The sequence below is a fragment of the Bombus huntii genome, chromosome 10 (genome assembly GCF_024542735.1).
Source record: "Bombus huntii isolate Logan2020A chromosome 10, iyBomHunt1.1, whole genome shotgun sequence".
In the NCBI taxonomy this organism is placed as follows: Eukaryota; Metazoa; Arthropoda; class Insecta; order Hymenoptera; family Apidae; genus Bombus; species Bombus huntii.
Window position 1 is genome coordinate 9,675,602 of NC_066247.1, and position 16,737 is coordinate 9,692,338.

Genomic DNA, 16,737 nt, shown 5'->3' on the forward strand with positions numbered 1-16,737 from the left:
CTGCATTTTCATTTATTTTTTTATTTTTCAGGGTACGTATATCCCATTTGTACGAAAGGGCCCCTACGAAAGAGCAACTTCGTCGGCTATAACCCCCTTGTTGCTGGATGGGGAGCATTAAGATATAGTAAGTGATATCAATTTTATAATAAAATTAAACAGTTCCAGTCTTAAATATCTTTCTTATTTTCTTCGTAGGACGACCACGACCTAATGCATTAATGGAAGTACAAATGCCAGTGATTAAGAACGCCGAATGCAAAATAGCTTATTCCAAATTTCCTAATGCACTTGATATCACTGATGGTATAATATGCGCCGAACATGCTCAGGGTGGAGAGGATTCTTGTACGATAATTAAGTTACAGAGTTACTACAAACTATACGGTATCTGAAGACACGTCGATTCGAATTAACATCAAATCGACGTCTTAAACATTAAAAATAATAGATAAACACAATTTAATAGTTTTGCCCACTTCTCACACCTCGTTATGGTATTTAATCTAATTTCCTTCTAATCTTAGTTTTGCTCAAAATACATATAACATGTACGTTATAAATTGGAGTATTTCAATACACAAATCAATAGAAGATTATTACTGTATATAAGTATAATTTCAATACAATTCGATCGATATATTTCAGTATCTTTGATTAAAAATTTAACGATCCTTTCAGGCTGACCGTGGCGGATCACTGCTGATACAACATGAATTAACCTCGTATTTAATAGGTATTGTGTCTTATGCTTATAAGTGCGGCACAGCTGGGTATCCCAGCGTTTACACTAGGGTCACATCGTACCTTGACTTCATTCTCCAAGCGATGCAATAATATGATATTACTGTTCCATAAATATCATTGTGTAAAAAACGTAAAGTTGGATTTTCTTATTGTGGAGATAAGAAACAGCTCAAATTTACATTGTTTTGTACGTTACAAATTATAGGCTTAAAATGTACGAAATGTAACTTTGAAACGACACTAATTTTTTACGCACGATAAACCTCCACGACTTAGGTATGTAAAGATGATAAACGTATATTAATTCTATTAATTTGGTAATAATAAACCAACTTTCTGAGAAGTTCTGTAAATTTCGTTTCTGTTGTATCAAGAGAATAATGGAATATTCCACTTAGATCGTATACTTCTTGTATGTACGTACAAAATTTTCCGGCTAATCTAAAACACTTCATAAGATAGAGAGCTTCTGGAAATTCGGACACAGAGAGTGCATAAAATACAAGATAAGTCTCGTGTCTTTCAAAATTATTTTTTATTCGCTAAAAACGTCCTGTGTACTCATGCAATCACATGCAACCTCAAAACTTCACTTATTTTTTATCACTTTCCAATTCAATACACAGTTTCTGCATTTTTGACTATATGTAAGAGAAATTTCCATTCAGCCAAAGGTGTACTTACAGATTATAGATTCCTATACGACTCTCAGTAAAAATTTATCCGCACTCCAGATAGTTAAAACTTCTGTCGACCGTATTGATCCATCTGCACTCTTCGTATGACGTCAATATCTGTTCAGTGCTGCTGCGCAGGTTTCTTTGTGTTACGTCAATTCGTTTGTGACCGTTGCGTGAGTAATGGCGCTTTGCAATGGTGATTTGCAGGAAAACAATGCAGGATGCTGTGATTCGTTTCTTGTGGTCGGAGGTTATGTTTGATGCCTATATTTATCAAAGATTTAATGCACATTATGGAGAAAGTGTTTTGTCACGAAGTGTGTTTGAATGGGCACAAAAGTTCAAAGAAGATCGCACAAGTGTTATGAAAAAACAGCTGGACGCCCGTCCACATCCACGATGACAACATTGAACGTGCTCATGAACTTATGCTCTATGGAATAGACGAGTGACACTGGATAATGTGGCAAATCATTTGCAAATCAGCCACGGCTCTGCTTATGCAATAGTGCACGACAGATTTGGATTTTAAAAAGTTTATGCGAGATGGATGCCGAAAAAGCTGATGAAAAGGTGAAGACGACGATGCATTCGTGGTTCGCAGCTCAGCCCAAAACATTTTTTAATGAGAAAATACGAAGGTCCTTCGGCAAATGGACAAAGTGTATACAGAAATCGAGTGATTATGTCAAAAAATGATGTATGTCTTTTTTGACAATTGCTTAAAATAAATTCTACACCGACAGAGCGGGTAACTTTTTACTCACCCTCGTAAGACACTTAAATTTCCAATCTATTATGATGAATAAAAGAGCTTATACTATTAAATCTAATTGTATTTTGTTGCATGAGAGTACACGTGTATGTGATGTACATTACCTTTATATCCCCTTGAACGCTTCAATATTGCGCATATATACCATATTTTGTACAGCTTCTATAAAATTTCGTATGTTTGTTTAGGCTGTTAATCTAGAGGCTGGAGTACAAAGAAGTGGCACAATGATGTGGGCTGATGACATTTATAATTATCAAGGAATCACCCCTACATTCGCTCAGGTATATATCGTTGACTATAATGTATTTAACATATATGATTGTTAGAATATTAATAATTAATTTTTAATTCTATCAGAATTTTAATGAAACTGTCCCTTGGGAAGGAAGAACTGATACCTTGATATCACGGTTTGTACATCCTATATATACGACAAATTTTAGAACATTATATAACGAAGAACCAGATCGTCGTGGCCATGTGATGTGAATAAAAGGACTTGAATTTGATGATATTTTTATAATGTTAGATAACATAACTAAGTATCTTCACAGTAAGATAGGATGCCATGGTTTACATGATCTTAATGTTGTTCACTTGAGTGATGATATTATAAGGAAAAGTGTAATATCACAGGTAGGATGATTCATAATTTAGAACTACTAACTCATGTATGTATTAAAAATTAAAGAAATATATTAAATTTTATAGGATATTTATGTTTAGTAACCAGTAATTCAGAGATTGGTATTCATGGTTACTATAACGAGGCTGTAGAAACGCACCCTTTCTTCTTTGCAAATGGTCCTGTATTTATGTCTAAGCCGAAACTGGAACCTCTGAATAATTTAGATTTATTCTTGTTATTTTCTAAAATACTTATCTACAGTATACCATAAGGAAGTATCGCACCTAATCAAGTGCCTTAAGAAACATCAACAGGATATCACAGTAATCCCTTATCGACTGATATGTAAGTAAAAGTTATGTGTCATTGTTATACACAGTTATGTGTTAGTGTTATACACAGTTATTTATCATTTTCTATTAATTCAGTTGTAGCCACTACAATATCTATGACACTGGTAGTAATTATAAGAACAATAACGATGTTCTATAAGAGGAAATGATGATTAGGAACAAAAACTTACAGGTAAGTCAAAGTATATGTTATTTGCCATTTGAATAGAAAGTTACTAACTTGGAATTTTTTGATAAATAATAATTGTGCAAAATATATTGGATTTCAAATTTGTCAAAAATTGAAATTTAAGAAGCATTGTAATAATATAACATTAATATTTTGATTTTTCAGGAGATATCATGCGGTGGATGGATAATATGTAAAAAATATTAAGCAGTATATGAATTTTCATATTGCGTAGAGATAACAAAATGAATTTTACAAAATGTCGACATGGTAATAAGAAATAGCATCATGACAAAGAATATATAAACACAGTTTCATTTTTTATAAATAAAAATTTGTTGTTCCAGATTTTGAAATATAGTGAAACGTTTAATTAGTATCTTAATATCTTTAAATAATTATTATTTTAGAATCAATTGTAATTGTATCATACGTACTTTTGAATTCGTGCAAGAACATATGTTATTTTGAAGTAGTTATTATTAGGAAATTGTTAGACGCGAACAGTATGCGAAAAGTTAGTATGTAGTGTAATAATTATCAATCAAAACACAAGAATTAAATTCTTTAGGAAAAAATTTCCGGAATTTCTTATTTACACGATTATAAAGAAATCCATAATAAAAAGGAGCTGCTTTCTAATACTTCTCTTCCTTGTAATGCCTATGTTAATAATAACGAGGTTCGACTTTTTGTTTTTAGAGGGATACTGGAAAATTTGAAAGTACAGTACCATTGGGAAGAAAATCACGATATTGAAAACGATATTTGCAAGTAAATTTCCAAAAAATCTGTTTTCAAATTTTCGCTTTCTATTTCACATTAAAAGAAAGGGAGGGCTGCCTTCTTTTTCTGCAAGACAAAACAAACATTCTGAATCTCGTATCAATGAATGATGTCAATAAGTTATTTTTCTTTTCAGATTGAACAATATTCCAGATTTATTCATAATTTCATACTACGCGAAGAATAGACTTTCATAGGTATATAAAGGAAATATTAAGTATAAGAAAACTCTTTTTCGTTGTAGGTGACATATGCTTCACGGTTGAACGTATTTTTGAACACATATAAATGAAAAAGTACTCTTATGGAGAAAAAGAATTGATACCTTCGATTGACATTAGATAATGTATATAAACTTATGAACAATCACTATCGGTTTGTATTTTAGGTGCACACGCAGATTTGTTGGAGTTCTTATAAAATGTACTTCCTGTACGAACGTTTTATTCTTCCAAATTTTACGATACTATGTCTCATATAATAACTATATGGATTAAACGTAATATAAATGATCCGAAAATAGACTCGAACGACATTAATTGTCTTTCTATTTATACCAATATCGAAAATACAAGTAAAGCTGGAGCAATAGTATGCAAGAATGGACTATTTATTATTTTAAACCAAATCATAGCATATTCAGAATGCACAGTATTATCATGAAATGTAAATGAATCAGTTGTAAACGAACGATTTTACTGTAAAATCATTGCCTCCTTTTTTTCATCTGAAATATAGCAGCAATGAGTACATTCTTTTAATATATAATAAAACGAGATATCTTTATAAAGTTACATATGTCATCACTGGTAACTGTTATCTCGTATGACACCAAATATACCGTTAGTATGGAATAATATTTTTATGAAGATATACTTTAATGATAGATTTTATGAATGAAACGTTATATAAGAAAAATTATCTCTTGTTATTCTATGAAGTGTAGTAGCTAATGAAGATTAATTTTACGAAGTATTAGAGCAAAAGAGAATTAAAAAATTAAAAAGATCTAAATAAGATTGTTCGTGTGGCTTAATTATCTCAATTCTGGTATACCACTTGTTACATTCTAACTAATTAGCGCTAAACAATAACTTGCAAATATTAAAGATATTAACACCTTAATATTAACACCTAAAGGTTTTCAGGAAATTTTATAATATTTGATTATTGTATATCTAGTCATTAATTGATAAAATTTCTTGTATAAGCATAGATCGAGGTTGACGTCATACGCAGATTGCATTACAGGTATCGTTTTAATTTATTTTATGGCTAGAATCGTTTGAATATTATACGAATAATTATTTCCATTCGAACGATTAATAAATCACGTACCTATAAAAGATATATTATGAAAAAGACGTGACGAAACAAAAAAATATTGGAAATTCCGTTGTCATTAGATCAATTATTTTTGCAATGATTTTTATTTCCACGTAATTACATATGAAATGGGTAATTCATTAACATCTCCTCGAATCGAATATAATTCGTTACACTTCACAACGATTCAAATAATGGACGGGAAATATATAATAACTTTCCTGTCCTTGCGTTAAAATAGTACTGTACAAATCAGATGATACAGGAAATACCCAAAAAACCCAATTACATCCACATTGCATGACAGCACACTTGCAATGGATTTTTGTGATTTCAATGTCACAGACAATGACACAACTAATCAGAACACGTTCGAGGCTATAGACATTGAAATTACCGCGTGTTTAATACGTTTAAAGCATAAATCTAAATTTCACGCGATTATTTCTTTGTACATTGTGAAACTCTTAAATTATCTTAATCGAATAAATAATCCTAATGTAATAAAACATCTTGAAATAGACCTAGATATCTGAAACAGAAACTCGAAGGATAAGAAATCCTAAAAGGTACTAATCCTAAAATAACAAACTCCTAAATAATAAACAAGTGATAAAACCTGTTATAAATAATAAACCTTACCTGGAATAATCAAATCCTAACTAATCGAAAATAAAATAAGGCAAGCAATTCTTAATCTTTCAAGTAATTTTTCCGAAAACACAGAAAGATAGAGAAATTAAAAAGACGCAGCACAAATTGCAGCACAATGAAAGTTTCAGAGCGATGAATACGATCGTATTAAACTAAATAATTTTCAAAAGTGAAATTACACTGAAACGTATATCGATGATATTTGTCATTTCTACGATCTGTTTCGCTTGATCGTGCTTCTTTTCTGATGTAAATTCAATTTATAATACGAACTAAGTTTCCTTTATTATTATTAGTCCTGCGTCTTTTTAATTCGTCACTTCTTTTATTTCAGAACAATGACGGGCTCCAAGATGCTGTTCGGATGTTTGGCGTTAATTGCTTTTCTGCATCCATTAGTTCACGTTTGTACTTCGAGTAGTACAGCTCAAGGTTTGTACTTCGAGTTGTCTTTTTCCATGCACTTCCAATTCCAATACGATCTGGTCACGTGGCCTTCGTACAATTTCGAAATTTTACCTGTTTGGTAATCGTCAATGAAAAAAGAAGTTATGCGTGACCTCAACACATTGAAACAATTTTTATGATTTTTTATTTGCCGGTTGGTCAGCAAGTTAATGGAAAAATTTCACTTAACTATTCGCGTTAATTTCTTCGGTTTAACTTTTGGGAGATGCTTCGTTAGCTGCGGGAATATTCCAACGATTCGTTTTACGTACAAAATAAGCATGATAAATATTACATCACGGTAATGAAAACTATTGGCGTAATACCTAAGATAAAGATGCAGAGACATTCTTAGAATTTCTAATGACACCTTTATAGATTTCTCGTTTAATATCGCTACTACATTTGAATCACTTTTACCTAACGGTGTCACATAGTCTCGTTGGAAATTTGTCAAATTCCTTAAAATGATCACTGAAAATTTTCCTAAATTTCCAAGAATTTATTTATCACGAGGTAAAGAAAATGTGTATTAGAAAGATGAGATCGAAGGTTTACCATTTTTTCAATTATGGCGAACGCAATATGTAATCAATGAAAATTTTATATTTTCACGTTGAAAGTTTCTTCAGATAATTATTATCCAGATGATGACTAACTCTTACGAATTAATGCGTGTCTGTAGGATAATCCGGTAGACTTGATCCGCTTTTTATATCGAAAGTTGAGCAATCGGTGACGCGTTCTTATACACCGAACCGCGAAAAGCAAAATTTCATATGATCTCACCAATTTCGGATGTCAGTCAAATCAGTCAAATCAGTCAAATAATAAGTTCGCGTTAATATACACGTTCGATTTTTGAAAAGCTTGTTCAATTTAATAAGAGTCTTGGTAACAGGCTTATGTTTTTAGACCTAATTGGTTGTTTTCATTTACAAGTACCTCGTGTTAAAGTACTCATAAAATGACATTAAAATCAGAAAACTAATAACTGAAAGATTATCATTTTTCCTCTGTGGTAGTTTACATATAACATAATGCAACTAACATGTCACGATTAATGCAAAATAAATAAATTACTAATATAGACATTTTTTTAGTAATTTGTATAATCGTGAAACGAATTGGACTTTCTAAAGGCAAATATTAAAGGAAACATGGAATTGATGCCAAATCTATCACAAATATTATTTATACTACTTATTTGCGCAGTTTGAAGCGAATCAAATTGATGAAGGTTTCTTTGTTACATGTTAATTTACATTTTAAAAGACATAACAGGCACGCTAATTAGTTTGCTTAAGATACTTTCGAGATACCAAGTTAGACGCGTTTCCATGAAATCATATCAATTTTACGATGATATTTTTCTATCAAGCATGCAATTATAAACGTATCGTTGATGAGTGCATACAATTATCCATGTACATTCGTCTTTCCGAGTACCGCGCTTCAATATTGCTAATTTCAAATTCGTACATTAATGTTCGTAAATGCTTGAAAATGCTATATAACTGTATCAGCTTCTGTTAAAAACATTTTATAGTAAAATCTCTATAAATTTGTAGTATTTTTTAGACAATTTGAATTCATTATATTATACATCATACATTCTAGTCATTTCTAATTAAGTTACTTTTGCGATGTTTAATTATATTTTATGTATATTCTTATAACTCTCTATGTTACGGCGCGTACGATGGTCCGTGCGCCGTCTGAAGCTTTATACTATATACTGATCTACTACATACTATATACTATAAACTGAATCCTTTGACGTAATCTTAATAGCTTGAAGGAATCTCTAACCCTGTAAGTGTTTTCGGTTTATGGATGGTCCTTAGAACAATACTTAGGTTTATTGCGCACTCTTACAAATAACGGAGAAAGCGGGTAGTTATTTTTCCAATAAACAATGTCACCCACGAGCCACGTTGGTAGGAGGCTTCCTCCTCCTATCTTCGTTCATTAACGTTGGCTATAATCAATGGGCACCCTCACTTTCCTAACGAAAAGTGTGAACAACGAATCCGCGTTCTTCGTTCAGAAAGCACACCCACACTGAGATTTCCTCTCGTGGCGGCACACGAGAACGCAAATCTCACCACTCGAAACCAACTAGTGTCGGACGACGGCAGCGCAGTGGTTAGCGCCATAGAGTACAAACGTTCGGATCCCGGGTTCAAATCCCGGCGCCTCGTACTTTTCCAAAGTCCGATGTTTCTTCCACGACATCTAAATAAGAAGGAAATACAGCAGTACTACACCCCGGCAAGCGACATCTACAGCCAGCAGGCTACAATTATCACGGATATATGAAGGAAGACGGAGAAAAAGAAGAAAAAAAGTGTGTTTCGTCCAGAGCCTGCTAGTGGACTCATCAGTAAGGCTTACCTAGCAGGCTCATGCCTTAGACACAATGGAAGGAGGGGGAAACAAAGCTATGTACATGGCAGAGACATTGAAGACGGATTCCTCCCTCCCACGGCTGGACACTGTATCCAAGGCCGGTCGGATCTCCTACCCTCTCTTGCGACGTATCCCAGTGGAGCGGCCCCACTCTTAATCTAGTTTGGTGGGAAAGGTTCGCGTACACACCGTGTGTAAGAACTATTAAAAACCACATAGTGTATCGCGACTACCTTTCTACTACTTAACCCAAGTCCTATATTATCAGTCTTAGGTCCGAGGCGGCTCCTGTCACGTAAAGTTGGTACTTGGGTGGTAGTAAGAAGGCTGAGTCGTAACCCAACTACTTATTTTCCTTTATAAAACTTTATTATAAACACTTACAAAATAACACCGAACCGGAGAATAGGGGTTGTATGAGTACAGCAACTAGAAGAGGAACAAGAACTGCCCGAGCTGGGTGAAGTCTCGGTTTATATACGTTTTGGTTTTAGGATGTTGAGGGGCTAGGTGTAGGTTATGATGTAGAAAAGTATCCGAAGGTCGGGGGTCCATATCCTATCTCTGATGTGGACGGAGGTGCGTCACAGCCTTGGTGTATGCTATGATGATAAGGTGGTGATGTGTCCAAAAGTGTCCGAAGGTCGGGTGTCGATGTATTATCACTGATGTAGGTTGAGATGTGATTGATGTCACATACCCCCCTCTTTAGATTGATTTTGGTCCTCCAAAATCTTGGTGTTTCCTCAGTATGGAGCGATGGAATTGGACTCTGACTGGTTCGACTTGTACTTGTTCTTCTTCGTCGTGGTATATGCTTTTGCTATTTCAACCTGTGAAGGTTGTTGGCTGGTTAAATTTCGACTACGATTAATAGGGATAATTTGCTAAGTTTGACGAAATGCCGCAGTATCACGTGTTGAATCTTTTGTAGACTTTCTAACAGCCTGTGATATAGAATGAGTTAGTGGTCTTTGAGTAATGGTTTTATACTATCTTGTTGTTTCTTTATAGTTTGATTGTTATCCAGTTGTTCCTTTGATACTTGCATTTCTTTGTTTTGTTTAGCAACTTCTAAAGCCTTTTCAGCATCTACAACTGGTTCTTTTTCCATGCATGTAATTTCTTCTTCAACCAGTACAACTGTGCTTTCCTCTATAGTTCGTGTTTTTGTGTCATTTAGTAAACTTTTCAATTCAATTTCCACAGTATCTGGAGCTTTAGATACCGACTGACTGTCATCTTCTGCATTTTCAATGCCCCAATCATCAAAGATATCCTGAATGACACTTCTTTTGTTAGTTATGCGCACTTTATCTGCTTCACTTATAGATTTATTCCTTCCTTCTGTATTAGCAACATGTATAAGTACGACAATTTTATTATGAATAATTTTCTTTTCTACATTAATTTTATGTGAACTATCAAAAGATCAATCTTGCCATTTCCATTTGTTGTTTTTTGTTATTCTTTTCTTTAATATCAATGTCATCTGCAGTTTCCAGATCACTAATTACTCCTGAGGTAATAGGAGTTATAGAATCGTTTCTTGTCTTTGTATGATTTATTTTGTCATAATTGTATTTCTGGCTACAATTTTCAGAAACTTCTTGAGCCACAATTTCTGTTGAAATTACTTTTATAATTGTTCCATCACTTTCTCGTGCTTAACCTATCGAATTAAATTCTTCATTTACAATTTCAGCGTTCTTCATTCCTTTTTGTTCTGCAGAAACATTTTTTTTTCTTCATTGGAATTTACAACAGCATCCTTTTCATGTACAGTTAAAACAATATTTTCTTCTGTACTTTCATTCATATCATTAATATATAGTAGTTTCTACAGTCAGTACCATTACTTCTAGTTTAGACAAATCTGTGTCTGTATCCGTGAGATGCAATGTTTGGGCTTTATCATCAAAAGTTTCACCAAGTGTTTTAATTAATGCTTGACACTGAGCATTAGTAACACTAACTGTATCTATATTTAACACTGTACAAACGTTGTGTTTCTCAATGTTTTGTTCACCCTCATTTGTATTAAATATTTCAACATCGTTCGTACTTTCTTTATCTAAAGATGTGTCACCTGCATATCTTGAATGATCTCCAATCTCAGTTGTATTCTCTGCTTGCTCTTCTTGAAATTTCTCATCTTTTTTTTTTTATATTGATCATCAATTTGTGGGTCCTTATTTATTATTTCTTGTTCTACTTCATTAATCGCAGCGTTCTTTATGCTCTCTGTCTCACTACTTTCCTTACTTTAAAAATTTTTTTTGTTTTTATTTAAATCTGTTACATCACATTTATTTACTACTAAACCATCTTGAATTGTATTATCTGTACATTCCTGTGACTTATTTTTTTTTTGATTTTCTGGAATATCATGCACATTCTTTATAATATCAGTCGTTGATTCTGATATTAATGAAGAAGATACATCTACTTTTATCGATGATTCTACTTTATTAATGTCACTGTGCACTTCATGTAGTTGTTCCATAGTAAAACATCAAGATTGTTACAATTACTTAAGAAGTCATGGATTGTTATTTAAATATTTACTGCACATTTCCATCAATGTAACCCTTTATGGCAGTTTGACATTCTACAGAACACCAATGCTGTATCAGTTTATATTTTTCTTCATCATGAAGTTTTATTATATCACCTAATTCTTCCTGATGTTTTTTTTTTCTTTTTTTTCAATTTTCAAATAAGAGTGTGTTTTCTATGTGAATCTTTTAATTCTTGGTTCGCCTCGAGTAAGCGATTATTAACATCTTTGGAAAGTTTTTGGACGTTTTCCAGTTCTTTTCTAAGAAAATTATTTTGTTCGTTCATATCTTTTACTTTACTAAAATCCAGTTTCAATTTATTAGTTTCTTCTTCATATTTATATCCAAAATCACCCACTTTTTCATATTCACCCTTTAGTTCGTCTAGTTCACATTGAAGGGCAGATTATTTGTCCTTGTGGTTCAAGAACTACATTTTATCTCTTTTGCATCTTTAGCTCCAGCTTCACGTTCCTCCATTGAATTACTAACACATGAATTAAGTTTGGCCTTTTTTTTTTGTTCCAGCAAGTCAACTTCATATTTGTGATTTATGTTATTTCTTCTAATTTTATTGTTAGTTCTTCAATTTGTATTCCAAAAGATTGAACTCTTTTTACGTGCGTGTGTGTGTGTTTTTTTTTTTTTTTGTAACTCGTCGAATTGCAATTCTAATTTTTGCACTTCCTCCTTCATGTCCTCTATATGCTTCTCGAACTCTTGTGTCGTCCTGTCTTTGTCGGAACATTCTACTTGAAGATCAGCGAGTTGATGCTCGGGATCGTAATTCAATTTTTGGTCGTTAGCAGTAATAAGCTCGCGTAACTTCACTTTTGAACTTGATCTTGTTTGGTCTTGATTGTGTTTTCGTGGTGCTTGTGGTGTTCTAAAAGTAATCGTCACGTTGCTTGCATTTTTAGTGCACATTGATACACTGCACTCTGCACAGGCAATGCTTTTGTTGTCATGAAATCTCTCTAACTTCTCAGTAACAAAACCTTTTATTTTATTATTTAATTTTGGATCATGCGCCCCTGGTGGAGATACATTATGTGTTCTCTTTACCTTTATTATGCACACGTTTTCCTTTTGCTCTCAATTTTTCGATCATCTTGTGCTGTTCTATATATTGTGTTCTTATGTTCTTCGCATACAAATCCTGTCGATTGACTTTATCTTTCAGTTGAGGTACATGTTTAATTCTTTACCTGTGATTATGATGAACAACCTCAGCGTATTTCCTTTCTCTCTCTTTTTTTTTTTTTTTTTTATGGATTTCTTGATAATCTTTTAGAAGTTGCTCGTTATATTTGGAAAGCTTTCTCACTTCGTCTTCAGCTGTTTCCTAACGGGATTTTTCTTCTTCAAGTTTTTCTGTAATCATTTTTTCTAAACTTCTCCATTTATTCTATTCTTCTTCGAGTAATTCATTACGTTTCGGTATCTGGCTATCTTTTCCTTTAAAACATTTAATTTTATCAGAGAGTTCTCCTATTTTCAAACTTGCTTCATTTAAGGTAACTTTATGAATTTTCGATTGATGCTTTAACATTTGATGTAAGTCTTCTATTGCTGTTTCACGTTCTTTCAACTGTTCATTAAATTCGTTGTTTAGCATATCCACTCGAGAAATTTCGAGTTCTTGAGCATCGTTTCTTCTTTTAGAAATTTGGCTTACTTTCTCTCGCCTGCTGCTACATGTTGCTGTCATTTTATCAACTTCTTTCTTCTTTTTTTTTCTTTTTTTTTTTTTTTTTTGAACTTAAAATCTTGATTTAAGGTTTGTGTTTCACTATATGATTTATTATTATTAACTAGTTCAACATTATTTTCAGTAGATTTTTTTCGTGTGATTTTTATACTTATTTAAATAGTTTAACATGAGCAAATGCATCGTACGTCAGATATACCATTTTTAATAAATTGTCGCCTTTACAACTCGAGTTACCTCTGAACGAGTCGCATGATTGATCAATAAACCATGAGTAATTATGCAAACTCAGTTTTTTTTCATCTATTTATTTGAATATTATAACAAAGACTTTACATTGAATATTATATTAAAATTGTAAGTTTTTCATAAACGCTTCAAAATCCACAGTCTATTGATCAACTCCTCTATCCTTTCTCTTTCTCCTCACTAAAATAGATAAATTCCTAATGTAGTTTGTGGATAACATTTCTTTTTTTTTTTTTTCTAAAGCAAATCACATTTATCATCTGATATATTTTTTGAAATAATTTCTGTCTGTACATTTTCTTCTTTTCTCTTACTCCTCTTTCTCTTTCTAATGAATTCTTTTTATTCCGTAAAATGGTTTTTGTATATTCAATTTTGTTAAGTGCAATCCTTATTTCTGATAACTTACTTTTATTAGATAATTCTTGTGAATCTTCTACTACATCTTCCATATCATTTTGAGTGCGGCTTCTACCTTCAGTAAATTTAATATCTTGAACCGTATCATTAATTTCAATAGCTCTTTCGGTATCAAGTAAATCGCACTTATTATTTAATATACCTTTTGAATTGACCTCTGTCTCTGTAGTTTCTTCTTTTGTAGCTTCTTCGAGTTTTCTTTGTTCTTCTAATCCACCCTTCTCATTTTGTAGGATCTTCCTTGTATCTTCATCTTTTTTAACTTCGACTTTATCCGATCTCCTAGGTCTGCCTCTATGTTTCGCTTCATCAGTTGCTATTACACCCGTTACTGCATTATCATTTTCTACAGATTTATACCTATCGCTATCACTAGCTGTGTTCGTTAAAAGAAATTCCCTTCGTTGACGAGTATCAGTTGTTTCGTTTTCACTATCTGAAATTGATTTTTGTTTAACACCTCTTTTTTCTTCTTCGGCATATTTATTTTCTACATTTTCCGATGCCTTTTGTTTATTAATTATTTCACACTTGTCTTCGATTAATTTCGTCTTTAAAGCGCTTCGCAAAATTTTATTTGTGTTTGATTGTCTGGTTTGATTATAAACAATTTCTTCAAATTTTGGCGAAGTAGCAGGCTTTGCAGCAACATTATAACGACTGCTCCGTTTACTACTATCTAACATAGATGGAGATGGATTCTTGTCATCTTTATTCTCTAAAGACTTCTCTTGTGTATTAGCATCTAAATTTCTCGACATAAGATCTGCTGAAGTTTTTGATTCTGTAGTGTCACACGCATTTTTCGCTGTCATCATTTGGTCTTCTTCTATAAGCAAATGTTCATTATTGTAAGCATTATCTCTTGCTTTTTGTATGGATTCTAATGATATATTTTGTTCAACGTTGTCTATTGATTTTGTATCATTTTCAGCAGTTGATTTACTAACTGCTTCTAATTCCTTCGTTTCAATTTGGTTTTCTTTATTTGTATCGCCGTCCAAAATATTTCTCATTGAAATATTATCCTTCTTGTTATGATCTTTTTCTGCTTCTCCTAAACTTTTACTTTTTTTGTCAAACCATTCTTGTAAATTTTGAGTATCTTGTGACGAAGATGGTGACAAATCATTATACAATACTGCAATATCTTCTTTCTTTCGTTTCACAGACTCTTTCTGGTATTCTGTTGAGCTATTGACATCAAACATTAAGTCTGTTTTAATGAAAATATAATCCTGTGAAGCGGTGTCAATTGATACTTTCTTTTCATAAGAATTTTCTACATTAGACTGCAATTCTTTTGAAAATTCTTTCAAAACCATTTCTTCATTTCCTACAGTAACGTCTGTTTTCTCCAAGCTTTTGTTCAAATTATGAGAAACTAAACTACCCTGATAACTCCGACTAGTCGTTGCTTTAATAGTCTCCTTTAACAGTTTTCTTAACTTGATTTCGTTCTGCTTCTGCATAGCGTCTAGTATGGCCCGAATACTTGGATCCACACCAGTAGCCATAGGGCTAACAGAAGATGTGTCTTCTGATTTTTTGCTCATAGTGGTTATTGTACTGTTGTTGGAGTCTGTACTAGCGAAGCTATTGCGACGAGTACGATAATATTTAAAAGAATCCAGTTCTTTACCTGAATATTCCTCTTTTCGTGACCAGTTTCAGTTTTGGTGATGACCGTAGTCCGCTTTCCGTAGAAGTCGTTTTCACGCAAAGTGAGCTGATCTGCAGAGGTCCGCTGATCCCTCAATCTTCAATGATGCACGTATGCCGAAATGCGTAATTTCGTTTTCTTGAAGTTGATGGATCCTGGCACGGATCGCCAAAATGTCACGTAAAGTTGGTACTTGGGTTGCGAGAGAAAAGAAAGCTGAGTCGTAGCCCAACTATTAATTCTCTTTTATCGAACTTTATTATGACTTTAGCACTTACAGTAGAATAACGTTGAACAGAGAAAGGGGTGTTGTACAAGAACAGCAACTAGAACGAGAACTCCCCGGGCTGGGTGAAGTCTCGGCTTATATACACCCTGGCTTGGGGATGTTGGGGGGTTTGGTGTGGATTCCAAGGAGTCCGAAAGTCGGTGTTGGGGCCTTATCTCTGATGGGGACTAAGATGCGTCGCGGCGTTGGCGTCCGACAGTCGGGAGTCGATGCCTTTTCTCTGAGAGGTAATTGGTGTCACACGGTCAACGGGACGAACTCTCCATCTAACAAAGGCATTAAGTAATCCTATAGCTCTCCTTAAAAGAAAGATTTGTAGCGGCACATGGCAGTAAACATTCCAACGGTTTTTGTCGCTCGCCACACGCAGATCCTATTCTCCGGGCAGGATGTTTACCAGATGTCGACGCGTCTCCACAGTACGTGATCGGCTAGCCCGAGGACCGTCATAAACACTAATATCTAATTACCTAAAATCCTTCAACAGATACACAGTCTTTGTCCCAGTTACGGGAAGACAGGAGAGACCTATTTTTCCACGAACGACGTCTCCCACTAGCAAACCTCCCTCAAGGGCGGCTAGCATCCTTTTCTAACTACCGATATGGAGATTGGCCAATTAGCAGCAACGTCAATTTCCCTTACTTTCCGAACGTAGGATGTCCCCGACGAATCCGATGATCTCGTGTCCTTAGACACACCCCGTCATATTTTTCCTCTGGGGTATCATCGGGTCGGAAAGTCTCTCTCTCTTGCGGTCTCATCGACAAAAAAGGATTAACTCCTTACGGTCAGCGAATATTAACACAGAATCCAACTTAGATTTTTTGCGAGTGCGTACGACTACCATCCCGTTGTCCGCGG

General features: G+C 33.7%; 2 long non-coding RNA genes and 1 pseudogene across 6 annotated transcripts; 2 read left to right on the plus strand and 1 right to left on the minus strand.

Annotated features, from left to right (window-relative positions):
• The window catches only part of LOC126870188 (uncharacterized), a 38,106-nt pseudogene extending 36,585 nt beyond the window's left edge, over positions 1-1,521 (minus strand).
• LOC126870192 (uncharacterized) lies at positions 687-3,108 on the plus strand. Of its 3 annotated transcripts, none has more exons than XR_007691214.1 (5): positions 687-1,023; positions 1,434-2,198; positions 2,391-2,486; positions 2,563-2,841; positions 2,917-3,108. It is a non-coding gene; the product is annotated as an uncharacterized LOC126870192 (long non-coding RNA). The 3 variants fall into 3 exon arrangements; XR_007691213.1 differs by having other exon boundaries at positions 1,434-2,178; XR_007691215.1 differs by lacking the exon at positions 1,434-2,198.
• Positions 3,108-9,272, plus strand: LOC126870198 (uncharacterized). 3 transcript variants are annotated; one of them, XR_007691223.1, is made up of 4 exons: positions 3,108-3,178; positions 3,262-3,358; positions 3,521-4,129; positions 4,278-4,743. It is a non-coding gene; the product is annotated as an uncharacterized LOC126870198 (long non-coding RNA). The 3 variants fall into 3 exon arrangements; XR_007691225.1 differs by adding an exon at positions 9,249-9,272 and having other exon boundaries at positions 3,114-3,358; positions 4,278-9,174; XR_007691224.1 differs by adding an exon at positions 6,456-7,489 and having other exon boundaries at positions 3,114-3,358; positions 4,278-5,392.
• Positions 9,273-16,737: the final 7,465 nt, after the last annotated feature.